At 47.7% G+C, this 17,518-nt stretch overlaps 1 protein-coding gene and 1 non-coding gene across 2 annotated transcripts in view; one reads left to right on the top strand and one right to left on the bottom strand.

Annotated features, from left to right (window-relative positions):
• Positions 1-17,518, bottom strand: part of LOC123504761 — a 229,214-nt gene that overhangs the window by 25,135 nt on the left and 186,561 nt on the right. The gene's annotated exons all lie outside the window — the stretch shown is intronic.
• On the top strand, positions 16,503-16,576 carry Trnav-uac. Its single transcript has one exon. It is a non-coding gene; the product is annotated as a tRNA-Val (tRNA).

Here is a 17,518-nt window from a genome sequence, read left to right as displayed (position 1 = left end):
AAAATTAAGTCCTATACAGTTTCTACACCAATGCTAAACGTGGTGATGTTCTAGATTAACCCTCGTGGTGAGAACCGGCAACGAGACAGCTTTCGGGTGGGGGGAGGGAGGTCATCCACTAGGATCGGGGCTGGGGACTGGCGGTAGAATACCAAACCCTATATCAGTTCTCTCATTCAAACAGCCGCAGGACAATACTTATTGCACGAAGGCATTAAGCACGGCACAGAAACGAATAGATAGACGACCAGTATCTCCCTAGCACAGGGAGAAGGACACATACCAAGAGTGTGAGGCACGCTAAAAAATATATTCTACTGGTGACCAAATGGCAACACCGCCACCACAGGCGATGTGCGGAAAGCAATGACCATTTACTGCTCAAGGCTACTAACACTTCCCCAGGGGATCATATACCAACACAGGGCCTCCATCACTGCCTCGTGGACCCTCCTCACCGAGGATGACATACGTGAGGCCAAAACACCACCGCCTCCCAGGACCCCACCAACGGTGACAAAGCAGTGACACTAACGCACGTCAACCCTCATACAACGATCCTGCCCACCACTCCCTCTCTCTCCTTCCCCTTCCGTTGCCGTCCGCTTTCCCACCCATTTCTTATGGCGTGATGCTCCACTAAATGAAAATAGGCGCCTGCTTAACATGACATCGAGGAAGCAATGTCTGGCGTGGTGGAAATGCGAAGTTCGAAGAAAAAGGAGACCTCCGCCGTGAGTGGTGACGGAAGCTGTGGGCATCAACTGAGCTGTTCTTTGTGACTTGGCTGTCGCCCGCGCCCTCTGGTGCCCCGTACAGCTGCTCCCACTACACCCACCGTCCACACCAGCCCGCCCCCCTCGCTGTCTGGTTGCCTCCTAGACTCCCTTACCTCTGTTACTCACACCCACGCTGTTCGCTGCTTCAGCCCTACACAAACTCACTCTATCTTCGCGTGTGTACACACACTACTAACCTATGTGTACATAACCTCTACCAAACGTGTTCAAATTCCATGATCCTATTTATTTATACACCCTCTGAACCACTAACTTTTTGTGTACCACCGACACCGTCACTGCTGTATACACCACGTCAACCTACTTCGAAAAAAAAAATTTGAGAAAAAGAAAAAAGAAAAAGCATGTGTGTAGGCTGCTTTCCTGGTGACAGGACAGTGTCTCAATCTCTTCCCTTTTTACTGATATGAGGTTTTCAGTCCGGCGAACAGAGGGAAGCAGCAGCCTCCCTCCCTATGTAGACACCGAACACGAACAGCCCACTCGGAGCATCATCCTACTGTGAGTGAGGCCGAGGGTCCATGTAACCTCAGTGTTTGATGCTAGGAACCGAGGCCACAATTCGTCCACGGCCGGCCAAGTGTGCTTGTTTATGAACAATGGCCATAAACAAACCTGTGCCGGCTAGTACAAACAAACACGGCAGGGTAGTGGTTGGGTGCCAGTGTTTCTCCACGAGGGCGGGTCAGTTCACGGCTTGTCTAGGGCGCACGCACGCACGCACACACACACACACACACACACACACACACACACACACACACACACACACACACTAATTCGATAATGAAAAATATCTAGTAGTTATAGAATGTATAAAGTTGTATATGGTGTGGAAGAGTATTTGGTAAAATTATCAAAGAAAAGTAAAATTATGATAAGTAAATTACGAGCATGTAATAACAAATTATCCATTATTGAAGGAAGATATAGAGGCATTAGTAAGGAAGAACGAGTTTGTAACATGTGTTAAGATAACTTTGTTGGGGATGAATTTCATATGCTGTTTGTATGTCAAAATGAATATTTCATATTATTATAGAAACAGGCCATCATTATACAAGTATGGCTTGCTGATGCAAACAACCAGCACTAACACACTTAACAACTTAGCATTGTTTTTACAGGCTGTGTTTAGAATGGTGAGGTGAAGTATTAGTCGATGGTTTGGGTAATAGATAGTTCAAGAGTGACGCTATTTTATGTTCTTGGTATCTTTTTTTGTTGTTATACTTAGGAACTGTGCTCCATACTTTCATCGTAAAGTCTGAGCTAATAAATATATTCTATTCTATTCACACACACACACACACACACACACACACACACACACACACACACACACACACACATTTTCTTTACGGTAAACACACCTTCATAACAAACATCTTACATTATTTTCCCATCACATATCTTACTTCAGCACATGCGATGACAATAAAAAATGCAGACGACTGCCGTACCTAAACTTAGACCAACAACAATGACACGGATACTTCAGGAAAAGATCACTGCCAGAATCTCTCCTTGCAAGTCTCACCTTCCCCGACACAAAAAATACCATACGCCTCAAAAGGACAAAGCCAATGCAATCACCGCCAAGTAATGCTGCGTGAAGAGAGGACGTCGGGAAGCTGCTGATGCGGTATGCGGACAGGAGCGACAAACTCACCACTTTTTCTAGCACCTCATCCTGGTGTGGTAGAGGGAGGGGTGAGTTGGTGGGGGGGGGGCGAGGCTCAGGGAGGGACGGAAATTTACACTATATATGGTAAAAACTTGATCTGCTCCTCAGTGGGGTGGGAAAAAAAAAAAAAAAAAACGGGCACAAGACAACCTGCAGAACAACCCCACCAATGCGTGTGGCTAAGCGACGCAAACCCACGCCCTGCCCAAACACACACACACACACACACACACACACACACACACACACACACACACACACACACAGTCAATAAATGAGTAATAAAAGTAAAATTTGATAGGAATATGCACGTGGGTGAATGGAGAGAGAGAGAGAGAGAGAGAGAGAGAGAGAGAGAGAGAGAGAGAGAGAGAGAGAGAGAGAGAAGGGGGAGTAACCCGACGTGGGCCGCTACGCCTCGCGCTCCACCCACTTCCTTATACACTCCACCTAACGTCCTAGCTCGACGGCCTTGCCAAAATTATGGTGCTGCCCCAGACTGCTCGCTCCTGCCCATCATGGGGTGTTCATGACCTGCCGGGTGTGTGTGTGTGTGTGTGTGTGTGTGTGTGTGTGTGTGTGTGTGTGTGTGTGTGTGTGTGTGTGTGTGTGTGAGAGAGAGAGAGAGAGAGAGAGAGAGAGAGAGAGAGAGAGAGAGAGAGAGAGAGAGAGAGAGAGAGAGAGAGAGAGAGAAGGGGGGGGGGAAAGCGATGATGTTAGCTAAATTTCTGTACAATATCCACAATCTTTCTGATAACTTTCCAAGGCCGATCATTCACACAGACCCGGCGACCAGTGACTATGATGACCGAGATGAGACTGCCAATGAAGCTAAGTATAACTCACAATATCATTCATGGGCACAGTTTTGTGGGTGGCTCACCATCCTCCACGCCACCAATTAACAGCATCAAGTTATACTTTCAGCGAGGATACCTGTGGGAAGGGAAGCAGGTAAGCAACATCTGAAGAGAGAAAGCTATAACTGTGAGGTTTATAGTGCTGTACATGAGGGAGGGATAAGGGAACAGAAGTGGAGACAGGTTGAATCTGCACGTCAGAGTTGAGATGAGGAAGGGAACAGCGCGAGGCGGAGGCTGAGAGGTCGGGCGAGACAGAGCCATGGGAGCCAAGATGGTCGAGGACGAGTGGAAGGTGGCGCCCAGTCAGCAGGGAGGCGTGGCAGGGAGCGGCAGGGGAGAGTGAAGATCAAAGTCCTCCTCGCAGGCAGGAGGGAGAGGGAGAGGAGGAGACCCCTGGCTGCGACCACTTTATGATAGTCACTACTATTTATAGGGCGTCTTGTGTAACTGTGGAAGCGGCCGCTATGATTTGATGGAGCGTTAGTTTCATGTGCTCAGCGGCCTGTCATTAGGCTTTATGGCTTCACGTTAAAACCTGACTGGGTGGCACTGAGGAAAGGCGGTGACGTTACCTCCACTCCTGTTCTCGTTCTTCTCTTCTCTGCCATTCGGCATCATTCCTGCGACGCTGAAAGAACTGAAAAAATAGCTAAACACACCGGCGTGCCCATTGAAGAGCAACGGAATGCACTCACCGGTGCCACATGACTCTCTCCAGCAGCACTCAGTTTCCAGAAAGTAGCTCGGCAGGCTGGAATGGCGAAGATGGAGATGAGCTAAACATGACGCTCAAGATATTACACAGACAAACAAGGAGAATGTGTGTGTGTGTGTGTGTGTGTGTGTGTGTGTGTGTGTGTGTGTGTGTGTGTGTGTGTGTGTGTGTGTGTGTGTGTGTGTATACGTATGTATTATACGTAAGTACCGTATCAGTAAGCACACATTCAGTACATGGAGGGTGTCAGTGCAGGTGTCGTGTATTGTGCATGAAGCTGGCGATGGCGGCGAGAGGCTGGAAGGCGTGCATGCATGAAGAGCGACACAATAGAGTATGAATGGTGGATCAAATAGCAATGTGGGTGGAAGGAAAACTGGTGACACTAGGAATTACATAAATGAACACATGAAGTGGTGAAGGATATAAGAGGATGGTGTAGGTGGAAGGGTTGTTTCATCTACGGCGGTGGTTATGGAGGTGAAGGGTGGTGAAGGCGATGGTGCAGGATGGTTGGTGGAGGACGCTGCCACGGCAAGGGACGGGTCCCAGCAGTGAGGCGGAACCGAGCAAGTTGTTCCTCGCTCCACTGGCACGCGGGCCCTGGATGTGGGTCATGCGGCCCACTCCCTCCACCACACGCCGCAGGGCACAAGCACAACCCCAAAAATCCCTCAGCCGACTAGCTGCTACAAGCCATGTATTTGCTGCCGTCCTCCTGTGTGCTCGTTAGGAGAGGTGGCCATCCTGCACCAAAGGGTCGAGGTTCCGTCAGCCTTCAGGGAATGGTTGGAAGGAGGGGTTACCACCATCAGCCTGTAGGGAATTCTTCAGGCGTGTCACTAGTGTCACCATTCGGGTCGCGATACCTCTTAGCCCCTGAATGAGAAGTGACCCCCGGCTGAGGCATGCTGTGCCTCGCTACCTGCGTGTTCTTGCCCCTCGGCTGGTGGTGTCAGCGACCTCTAAGAAACGACGAGCTAAGCGGTTCCCTTCGTCAGTTGAAGGTCGAGAGGCATTGCAAGTTACGGCGCCAAGTTGATGATGTGAGGGTGAGCACGTAATGGTAATGGTAAGCGAGTTAACACCGCAGTGATAGGCAAATGAAGAGAAGGGAAATCAGGGAGGAAGGAACGAAGAAATACTAAAGCGTGTGAAAGGAAGCTCACTCCCTCACCATATCCCCCGTCCTTCAGCACTCGTTCTACCCCTTCGCAGTTCCTCATGCCATCTACAAAAAGAGTAGCTCATGGGTGCTCTGTCCCGACTCCTACATCATGGCAGAGAGAGAGAGAGAGAGAGAGAGAGAGAGAGAGAGAGAGAGAGAGAGAGAGAGAGAGAGAGAGAGAGAGAGAGAGAGAGAGAGAGAGAGAGAGAGAGAGAGAGAGAGAGAGAGAGAGAGAGAGAGAGAGAGAGAGAGAGAGAGAGAGAGAGAGAGAGAGAGAGAGAGAGAGAGAGAGAGAGAGAGAGAGAGAGAGAGAGAGAGAGAGAGAGAGAGAGAGAGAGAGAGAGAGAGAGAGAGAGAGAGAGAGAGAGAGAGAGAGAGAGAGAGAGAGAGAGAGAGAGAGAGAGAGAGAGAGAGAGAGAGAGAGAGAGAGAGAGAGAGAGAGAGAGAGAGAGAGAGAGAGAAAGTAAAAGGTCCAACGCCGAAAATGAGAGCAAAACTTGAGGCAGGGGAGCTGTGGGAGAGGGAACGGGAGGAGGAAATCAACCGAGGGAAGGAAGAGTAGAGGATAGGGCCCAGGAGGGAAGGAGCTAAGAGAAAGACGGACAAAGAGAGAAGGGTAAAGGAAAAGATTATATATATATATATATATATATATATATATATATATATATATATATATATATATATATATATATATATATATATATATATATATATATATATATATATATATATATATATATATATATATATATTATACTAGGGGTTGGCCAAAGCAAGTGAGAAAATAAGATATACAGAAGGGTGAGACATGAAAAAAGATGGAAAGTAATATGGAAAACCGAAAGAGAGACTAACAAGAAACGGATAGGAGGGAGGAACGAGAGAGAAGGAGGTAGAAGGGGGTGAGTAATCATCACCTCTACCAAGTGATTTTTAAGTACGGCTCACGACAGAGGGATCAGTCGAGGAATGGAGGAGGAAGGGGCAGATACAGCAGTCTCCATACTTATATCCACCTTTTATCTCCCCTCCACCCACCCACACCCACACCCACACACAAACAGAAAACTCACGTGTAGCATGAGCCCCACTACGCTTTTCCAGGTCTCTGTGACCTAGGAAAGAACATGACGTCCACTGTACAGTATATACTACAAAGAAGGTGCTGAGTCCTGTTGTTACAAAGAGGCGCAGTGCAGGGTGCCATGGCAAGCCGAGCTACCGCTTACCACAAAGGGACAGTGTCTCTGCCACCTACCACTGGGAGAAGCCTGATAACTTCAGTCATGAACTGAACATTTCAGTGTACCTACAAAAATTCTTTGCCGGCACAGTCTTGAGGTAACGGTAGCAAAAAAATAATAAAAAAAATAAATAACAATAATAATAATAATAATAATAATAATAATAATAATAATAATAATAAATAAATAAATAAATAAATAAATAAAGCAAGGGGAAGAAGATCGACAACAGGAACTATCCGAGATGTATGTACTCTATAAATAGTCTGCATAACAGTAAGAGCAGTGCTTCCTCCTGATAAACCACTAACACGACCACCACTGCTGCATGTTCTGCAGGGCAGGTCAAACAACCAGCAAACTCTGCCGGCGGCGTAGCCTGCGCATGTTGCTGTACTGGTGCTCAGTCTCACACGCAGTATCTGAAGGTGAATTTTAACAGAATGACCGAGAAGGGAGGCGGAAGCGGGGCTACCCTCAGCCCTGCCCCACTTTGGACCGTCTCGGACGCAGCTGCCGTATTGTTGTGTACAAAGGGCCGGGCCGGGGGAGGCGAGGTTTAAACCGCCACGCAGGACTACCGAGAGTCCCCGACGGTGATGTTGCTGCTGATGCCACAACGCCACCACAATGCTAAGAGAGCCAACTTTTGAGTTCCTCTCTGGTGGAGTACACGGGAGCAAACGGGCGTCACTGTCACCCACCGCTCCTACCACCAGCAGCCCCAGCCACACCTACAACGCTCACACCACAAGCAGTGCACATTTCTAGTCCTCGTTTACGTTATATTTCGTTGGCATTTCCCAGAGGAGCCATAAGGAGGGAAGAAAAAATAAATGTCAGTATAAAATCCTTTCACGGAGAGAGGCGACACGGGAGCTTGCAAGAGATGAGCCCCGTCCTTGGGCGAGGAAGTGGAGCCGTGAAACCCGAACGACCGTTGGAAACTTAATCGGTTGCCATTAGACTCCGCCATTCCCGAGAAATGGGAGGGGAGAAGGACAATAAGTGAAGTAGGTGCAGGAGGAGAACGGCGGGTGGAGGAGTGCAAGATGGCGGGAAGGAAGGCGAGGGGGCGCAAGGGAACAGCTAGGAAGGAAACACAGTAGAAAGAGAAACTAAACGCGGAAACACTGGAACATGTCGGCAAGAAAGCACCACAAAACAACAGAAATGCGGACGCCTTCAGGAGAAGGTGGCGGTGGTGTTTTATAGAGAAGAGCGTGCGGCATAACTATCGCAGCCCACCACTGCTACTGGTGAAGAGCACATTCATCGCTTTGCGCAGAGCTGCATGAGGCATGGCAATGGGATGTAAGGATGGTGAGACCAAAGGAAGCTATACTATAACAGAGGGAGAGATGCAGAGATATTCACATGAGAAACGTTTCGCCTCTAACACGGGATCATGAAGTAAGTCACCTCAAGGGCTGCTTTCCCCGAGGCTACAGGGTTATAGCTTGTATCATAAAACACCACCACTCCAAAACCTGCATAGCTGGCCCATCCCAGATCACAGTTATAAAAAAAAGGATGGGACACGCCGGTTTACCATTACTTTCGTGGTGACAACATATAGTATATAAAATAAGAGACCTTGAAGCTGGGCTTGAGGTGAGCCTCGAGTGCACCTAACGCTATCAGTGTGAGCACGCGCACAAGACCACTCCACTTACTTATCAGCAGATATGTGTAACATCTTATAAGGCCATACGATAAGTACAGCGGGGAGTGCAGCATGCCTACAATACTATGACACTCTTCAAAGTGTTCCCTCGCGTTACGTCCAAACAACGACTTCACATAAGCGGAAAAGCCTTCAAGGAGCTGCTACCATCACGCTGCTGGTAATTCGGTGGCTTTGGCCAGCCTGAACAACAGCCGCCGGGGAGTCAATAAATACTGTTATCGTCACATCTGTATGATAATCTTATCGATTTTCCTCTCCGCTAACAGCCATTATCTACGATGGAGAAATCCTTAAAGCACCCCGGGCCTCACTGGAAGTTAATTGGTACCATAAAATCGTACCAAGCCAAAAACTTCACAATGAATGACTGGACTACCCACGGCACCGATCCTCAATGACAGTTAGGCTAGCTAGCCACGCAGATACCCGACACAAGATGAACAGCATACACCAAGTAAACGTCCTCCCTCCCACCCGTACTCCCTACCCCTCCGATAAAGAAAAGTTCTCCACATGATAATGATAGACGGTCACGTGCACGACCTTTAAGGAAAGTATCTTTGTACAAACAATTCCGGGATGTCTATCCCTCCTCCTCCTCTTTATATCACTGGCTGATACTGCTACTACTTAAGACATCACGACCACCACCACCACGAACAACAGCAGCAGCAACAACAACAATAAAAACAAAAATATCTGAAACAGCTTTCGCGTAATGGATCTGATGCAATGTTCTAGATAAGGGAAATAATATGACAAAACGAGCAAGAGATTCATGCTAGACAACTTCCAAGAAAAGAGAAATATCAGGAATCGTACAATAATCATTATTATTACTATCATCATTATTATTCTCATTACTATCGTAACTATTGCAATACTAGACGTCTTTTCGTACGAAGGTACAAACAAACAAACAAACAAACAAACAAACACACACACACACACACACACACACACACACACACACACACACACACACCCGGTAGCTCAGTGGTTAGAGCGATGGCTTCACAAGCCAGAGGACCGGGGTTCGATTCCCCGGCCGGGTGGAGATATTTGGATGTGTATCCTTTCACGTGTAGCCCCCTGTTCACCTAGCAGTGAATAGGTACGGGATGTAAATCGAGGAGTTGTGACCTTGTTGTCCCGGTGTGTGGTGTGTGCCTGGTCTCAGGCCTATCCGAAGATCGGAAATAATGAGCTCTGAGATCGTTCCGTAGAGTAACGTCTGGCTGTCTCGTCAAAGACTGCAGCAGATGAAAAGTGAAAACACACACACACACACACACACACACACACACACACACACACACGGCCCGGTAGCTCAGTGGTTAGAGCGCTGGCTTCACAAGCCAGAGGACCGGGGTTCGATTCCCCGGCCGGGTGGAGATATTTGGGTGTGTCTCCTTTCACGTGTAGCCCCTATTCACCTAGCAGTGAGTAGGTACAGGATGTAAATCGAGGAGTTGTGACCTTGTTGTCCCGGTGTGTGGTGTGTGCCTGGTCTCAGGCCTATCCGAAGATCGGAAATAATGAGCTCTGAGCTCGTTCCGTAGGGTAACGTCTGGCTGTCTCGTCAGAGACTGCAGCAGATCAAACAGTGAATTACACACACACCGCGTAGTGTAGTGGTTAGCACGCTCGACTCACACTCGAGAGGGCCGGATTCGAGTCCCGGTAAGCGGCGAGGCAAATGGGCAAGCCTCTTAAATGTGTGGCCCCTGTTCACCTGGCAGTAAATAGGTACGGGATGTAACTCGAGGGTTTGTGGCCTCGCTTTCCCGGTGTGTGGAGTGTGTGATGTGGTCTCAGTCCTACCCGAAGATCGGTCTATGAGCTCTGAGCTCGCTCCGTAATGGGGAAGACTGGCTGGGTGACCAGCAGGCGACCGTGGTGGTGGTGGTGAGTCTCACACACACACACACACACACACACACACACACACACACACACACACAGGCCTTTTTTTGCACTTTGCTTGAAGAGTTACGGCATTAAGGAAATCTATCAGTCTAAGTAATACATTATCAGCGCGTATTATTATTTAAACTATATGGGTAAAGCGCAGCGTTTCTCACAGCTTTGTTTTAACAGTCCATCAGACGTAGTAGTGTGTCACGTCATCTTCCACATCACTCTCAATTATGGGTCATTTAGGTTCTGAGTTTCATACCCACAAGAGGAACATCTAACTCTTGGGTGCCACCCACGCTTGCTTATACACTGTCAGGCGAGCATTGCAGCAGCCTGTGTTGCCTATCGTGACTGCTGCTCAGTGTGGCACAGGTATGGCTATCTCATAACAAATGCGTGCCGGCGTCGAGGTGGCAGCGGTAGTGGCGTCAGGCTCCAGCAACAAGTTGCCCACCATCGCCACCCAATACTTGCCGCCCTCGCCATCGCTCAGCCGCCTGGCCAAACGTCCCCCACCTCACGCTGTACTGCTCGCTCCTCAGACGCGCTCCACACTTCAACTTTGCTTCCTCAGTGTCCGACTCACGACTTGCATCCCACAGGATTCTGGTTTCCAATGCTCAAGAAACATCCACCCCCATACATGTTCCCCTGTCCCTCATGCCCTTGGTCACCTACCTCGCACGGGTCCTCTTCGTCCGCCACAATGCTGTTCCTCCAAATAAAACACAATACCACAGTTCCTTCTCTTCCCAGTCCAGGGGGAGGGAGTAAGTACAGGTTTTCAGGCGATGGAAACACTTACAAAAAAAAAAAAAAAAAAAAAATCCCTATGATGGTGCACTTTTATACACATTTTCTGTCCTCGTGTTGACTAAAATTTAATTTACCAAATAACACCTCACAATCCTGTTCCTCCTTCTGGTTTGAGTGTCTCTCTCTCTCTCTCTCTCTCTCTCTCTCTCTCTCTCATATATATATATATATATATATATATATATATATATATATATATATATATATATATATATATATATATCACTCACGCTTACATGTGTTACAATACTTAACTTCTCTCTCTCTCTCTCTCTCTCTCTCTCTCTCTCTCTCTCTCTCTCTCTCTCTCTCTCTCTCTCTCTCTCTCTCTCATATTGTGTATCTCTCATATGTATATACATATATATATATATATATATATATATATATATATATATATATATATATATATATATGTATGTATATATATATATATATATATATATATATATATATATATATATATATATATATATATATATATATATATATATATATATATATATATATATATATATATATATATATATATAAATGTGTGTGTGTGTGTGTGTGTGTGTGTGTGTGTGTGTGTGTGTGTGTGTGTGTGTGTGTGTGTGACTTGCCGTGGACTTGCTGGATAAGCAAACATTGCACACTTTAAAAGTTCCCTTTATGACTTTTTGTAGTAATTACCACGAGTGTCGCATTAATGTTCCTCAATGGATGCAAGCCTTTACTGCCTACTGTTTGTAGTGAGCGAGCCCGCTCACCAACACAAGGTCCTGGCAAAGAAATCCCGAAGGAGGCGGAACTCTCCCGTAGTATACTTTGTTTACTTCGCCAACATACTGTGTTTTCGTCTGGTGAGCATTCCCCCTCCCATTCCTCCTCTAGGTCCTTACTTCTTGTCATTGGAATGTCACACAAAAGCAATCAGAAGCCTGCGAAGGCAGCATTTCACATCAAGTGACGCTACGTTCAGATGAGCAGCACGGAGAGGCAAGGGAGCCGCGTGCACCCGGCCGGGCCTCCCTCCCACCCTCCCACTCGCCCAACACAGCTGACCCGCGCCGCCCTACCTGAGAGTAGAGAGAGTATCCAGAGTTCATGTTGAGATCGAGGGCCTGGGCGTGCTCCTGATGGGCCGTGACCAAGTCGGTGCTCCTCCTGTGGTGGCGGTTAGCGTCGTCGTGAGGTTTCGACGCGTCGCTTGTAAGGGGGGCTCCGCCGCTCGCACAATCGTACATAGCAATTCACTATCCCTTCACCATCACTACACTAAACACTGCCCACTAGGTGTGAAGGCACTCTTCTTATACCTCCTGCACAGTGCCAAGATATATAACTGGCAGACACACCAGCACAACGCTGAGCCCAGCCAGCCACGCAGACAAGATACGCTGCTGAGCTGAGCGCAATTCCACTCCCTCCGGTGTCCTGGACAACACTGAAGCACGGCGTGGTGGGATTGGTGGCGGTCGAGTCCATTCTTGCCTAACGGGGGAGGTATCTTGCCCTCTAAACATAGATTTTATATTACCGACGACTACTTCACAAACTGTACTAAGTTTTGGTTGTAGCAAGGAGCTTATCACAATGTTGAATCGGTGGTGTTGAAGGTGGTCGGAACAGCAGGCCTGTTGAAGGGAGCTGCTCTGCTGCTGCCGGGGGTGCCAGACAGCACCACGTGGGATGCATGCCACCAGCTCCACCACCTCAGCCACCTTCACGGGGGTGCAGGAGAAAAGCCATCACCTCACGCCCGCTGTTTACAATGTCAAAGGCTGACCTGCACTTACCTCCACCGATCCCTCGGCTCGGGACACGTTTGGTGAAGGTAAAACATGAAAGCTGTCCCTCTCCCTAGTGCTGGGGCCACAGCCTCACACCTACCGAGAGAGAGAGAGAGAGAGAGAGAGAGAGAGAGAGAGAGAGAGAGAGAGAGAGAGAATTCTTCATTTACTGCTGCAACAATAAATGTACAAGATTCAACATTTATATCCGGAGGAGGCCGATCAAAGTTTAGTGTGGTGTCCTAGGGCCAAAATAAACCAATCCAACATTACCACTACTGGGGAGGATGGCTCAGAGATGGGGAGTAGCGAAGCCTCGCCCACCTGATGGGTGTGACAGGGGAATGGTGAGGGAAAAGGAAGGAGAGAGGAAGGGAAGGAAGGAGGAAGAAGGGGTGATAGAGATGGAGGGAGGGAGAGAGGAAGTATTGTGAGTTACAAACCACAAAGTATTTTTTCACGAGTAAGCCGCAGGTTCGGTCATCCACTTACTCCCGAGTGTTCCTCGTAACTGTTCCGCTACGCCCCGTCTTTGAGATTATCCTGATGCTTGGTAATCAAGGTGTTCACTGGGTGTTCTGCCGCTTCCCCCACCTGTCAGCCTCCGGCCGCTTCCTTCCCACAGGGACAGTGCATCAAGAGTGACAAGAAGCGCCGCTCGCTCCTACGAACAAATTTGTTTTTGTTTTCCTGCAGCTGAAAGTAGAGCCGTGAAGCTCTTCGAACAACAGTCCCGTCTTGCTCTTTCCACTCTCTATCCATAGGAATAAATGGCTTATTAAACCTTTTATAAGCATCCTTTAGCAGATGTAGGTTGACAGTAAGGCTCAGAGTCGTAATAAGGGCGATAATTCCCAGCTAATCCCCAACAATGCAAGTAGCAAAGCCGATCTAGTCATCCACCTTACAGTTTTGTGATCACAGTCCCTGTGCCCACTGTTCCATAAAATGTTTCTTTGACTTCTTGTACTGACCAATCTCTTCAGATATCCTTCGTCAGGATTCGCCAAGTCAGTCTTTATAGACATCCGGTGAAGTACAGATATTAATTTTCATTCCTTCAAGTTTCTCACTAGTGAAAGGAAACATCTCTCCCAGAAACAGTACGTGTTAATGCGTGTCGCAGGAAGTGATGGCTCGCAATGCTATTATCGTTCTCGACAGAGTATCAATCAACACTTCCCTGCCTCCTGCTCCGTACTATTATGACTGGAAGCCTTCCTCCAGGCAATCTGTATTATGCCAAGCTGATGGATTCTAGCTAATCACCTGCTCGCTGACTCGTGCTCAGCTGATGACTCGGGGAACCACTGGATATGGGTGCAAACACACTGGCTACTCCAGGCTCGTCGCGAAGGCTAGGCACAAAAGAAAAGTGGTGAGTGGACTGATCGAACTGACGGTAAGTTTCGACTAATCCAGCAATGGAACCACTTAACAGAGGAATCAACTATGACAACTGTTAAGTCAAGGAACACGTTACCTGACGCCAAGTAAACTAGACAGAGACAATGACTCTTGCCTCCTTAATGACGTACATGCATCTCTGAGAAGCGTCACACATGTGATATCAGGGAGACGTGATACATTTTTCGTGTTTTTTTTATTTTTTTATTACAGACATGCAGTAGAACGGCGAAAGTAAAATGCATGCTAGTGTACACGTTCATTCGTACACTAACACCTCCCTCCCCCAAACCCACGCACGCACGCACGCACACACATACACAGTGTAGCCCCTGTTCACCTAGCGGTGAGTAGGTACGGGATGTAAATTGAGGAGTTGTGACCTAGTTGTCCCGGTGTGTGGTGTGTGCCTGGTCTCAGGCCTATCCGAAGATCGGAAATAATGAGCTCTGAGCTCGTTCCGTAGGGTAACGTCTGGCTGTATCGTCAGAGACTGCAGCAGATCAAACAGTGAAACACACACACACACACACACACACACACACACACACACACACACACACACACACACACACACACACACACACACACAGAAAAATTGGATAAGTGTAGATATGGAGACGGGGCTACACGAGCATAAAGCCCAGGCCCTGTAAAACTAGAACTAGGTAAACACACACACACACACACACACACACACACACACACACACACACACACACACACACACACACATTTCCTCCACCTTGTCTCTTCGCCTCTCCAACCGTGTCAAGTCCGCGTGGTTACGTCACACAATGCACCAACAAATGCCACATTATTACATTAAGCGTAATGAGTAGAGTTATGAGCAACATTAACAAAACATACGAGCAGGCTTTTTCCAGCTATTAAATGAGCGACCTAAATATATTTTGATTACGGAGATCTGACGCCGAGAATAACTAATTTTTCCGCAAAACACAAATAATGATCTCTCTCCGCATACAAAAGCTTCGCTACTGCTTACTTTGAAAACAAATATATGTACACTAAGTCTCAGTCTCTCTCTCTCTCTCTCTCTCTCTCTCTCTCTCTCTCTCTCTCTCTCTCTCTCTCTCTCTCTTCCCACGTGGCACACTTTCGCATTTATCAGTTACCGCTGGTCTGGATACAAGATCAATAAATATAACAATATGTAAGCTAACTTTTTTTCTTTTTCCCTTTTCGTACTGTCGTCTGACAAGAAAGCACTTAGCAGAGCTGAGTGAAAACAGCTATATACGACTCACCAGTCATGCCATAGTGAAATGTGCGTTATAAAATCAAACCGAATCTAATTTGAGGTAAAAAGAATCTTGGTTCATGATACGGCCGCCGCTACATGTTGCAGACGGCTGAACGCAGAGAAAGGTTCTCTCATCTGGTTCACGGAGATTCATTAGTTCTTCGCCTTCCCAGCCAGATGCCACATCAGTGTCACGTAGAGGCAATGGCTTGCCGTGGCCTACCTTTCTTTACATATTAATAGTCCTTCATGACTGCATGTTTTCTTTAGCGAATTACTTATAAACAGGTTAATTTCTTTCTTAGATTATTTGTCAAGTCGATCACTTAGCATGAGACGTTTGCACGTCACTATTCATTGGAAAGAGGCTTCATCTGTCCGGTTCTGCCTCACTCTTCCATCATACCTCACGTGACAGAAGATTTCGGTCACCATCTCTTAAGTTTACCTTTGACCTTGATTACTGTCATGGGCCTGTGCCACTCCTGCAGAGGGATACAGAGGGAAAGACTTCGCGGTTCTTACAGCAGCCCGATGACGTAATTATTCCAAATCAAAGCCGGGGAATCTTCAACAGACTACTTTACATTCCTATCATTGACTAAACCTGTACAATGTACCAAGCACCATTAAGTGAAATGGGATCCACAATACGTCACCAGAATGCAATGATCACGGGAAAATATCAGATAACAGTCTTTAATATACGGTAACAATGTGCAATACAACTCTGTTTTTCATATGAAGTTTATATCAATACGACTTTTCCCGAAGTAAAGGACAACTATAGAATCTACGGAATATTTTGAAATACAAATCAATGACAAATCTCTTTGACACTTATTTCAGTGGACAAACTGGCAGGGCGAGGCAGCCGGTGAGATTGAAAGTTTTGACAGGTGCTGTTTATAATTAACATAATGGTATTAGAGTGAAATTGTGGGTCGGGTGACGCTTCACACAAGGGAACACCGTAACATAAAAAGTAATGACGGCAGGTAAGCAAGGTCCAAAACTGCCGCCCAGCAGCATCATATGATGTGTCTGAGAAGCCCGTGCTGCAGCCCACCCCTTATCAATCAAACAAACAAACAAACAAACAAACAACACACACACACACACACACACACACACACACACACACACACGCCCGGTAGCTCAGTGGTTAGAGCGATGGCTTTACAAGCCAGAGGACCGGGGTTCGATTCCCCGGCCGGGTGGAGATATTTGGGTGTCTCCCCTTTCACGTGTAGCCCCTGTTCACCTAGCAGTGAGTAGGTACGGGATGTAAATCGAGGAGTTGTGACCTTGTTGTTCAGGTGTGTGGTGTGTGCCTGGTCTCAGGCCTATCCGAAGATCGGAAATAATGAGCTCTGAGCTCGTTCCGTAGGGTAACGTCTGACTGTTTCGTCAGAGACTGCAGCAGATCAAACAGTGAAACACACACACACCGCATAGTGTAGTGGTAAGCACACTCGGCTCACAACCGAGAGGGCCGGGTTCGAGTCCCGGGAACGGCCAGGCAAGTGGGTAAGCCTCTTAATGTGTAGCCTCTGTTCACCTAGCAATAAATAGATACGGGATGTAACTCGAGAGGTTGTGGCCTCGCTTTCCCGGTGTGTGTGGTGTGTGATGTGGTCTCAGTCCTACCCGAAGATCGGTCAGTATGAGCTCTGAGCTCTTTCCGTAGGGAAAAGGCTGGCTGCGTGACCAGCAGACGACCGTGGTTAATAACACACACACACACACACACACACACACACACACACACACACACACACACACACACCCGGTAGCTCAGTGGTTAGAGCGATGGCTTCACAAGCCAGATGACCGGGGTTCGATTCCCCGGCCGGGTGGAGATATTTGGGTGTGTCTCCTTTCACGTGTAGCCCCTGTTCACCTAGCAGTGAGTAGGTACGGGATGTAAATCGAGGACTTGTGACCTTGTTGTCCCGGTGTGTGGTGTGTGCCAGGTCTCAGGCCTACCCGAAGATCGGAAAAAATGAGCTCTGAGCTCGTTCCGTAGGGTAACGTCTGGTTGTCTCGTCAGAGACTGCAGGAGATCAAACAGTGAAACACACACACACACACACACACAACACGCCCGGTAGCTCAGTGGTTAGAGCGCTGGCTTCACAAGCCAGAGGACCGGGGTTCGAT

This window comes from Portunus trituberculatus, chromosome 17 (genome assembly GCF_017591435.1).
Source record: "Portunus trituberculatus isolate SZX2019 chromosome 17, ASM1759143v1, whole genome shotgun sequence".
In the NCBI taxonomy this organism is placed as follows: Eukaryota; Metazoa; Arthropoda; class Malacostraca; order Decapoda; family Portunidae; genus Portunus; species Portunus trituberculatus.
Note: the sequence above shows the minus strand (reverse complement) of the source record. Positions and strands in the feature narration are given on the sequence as shown.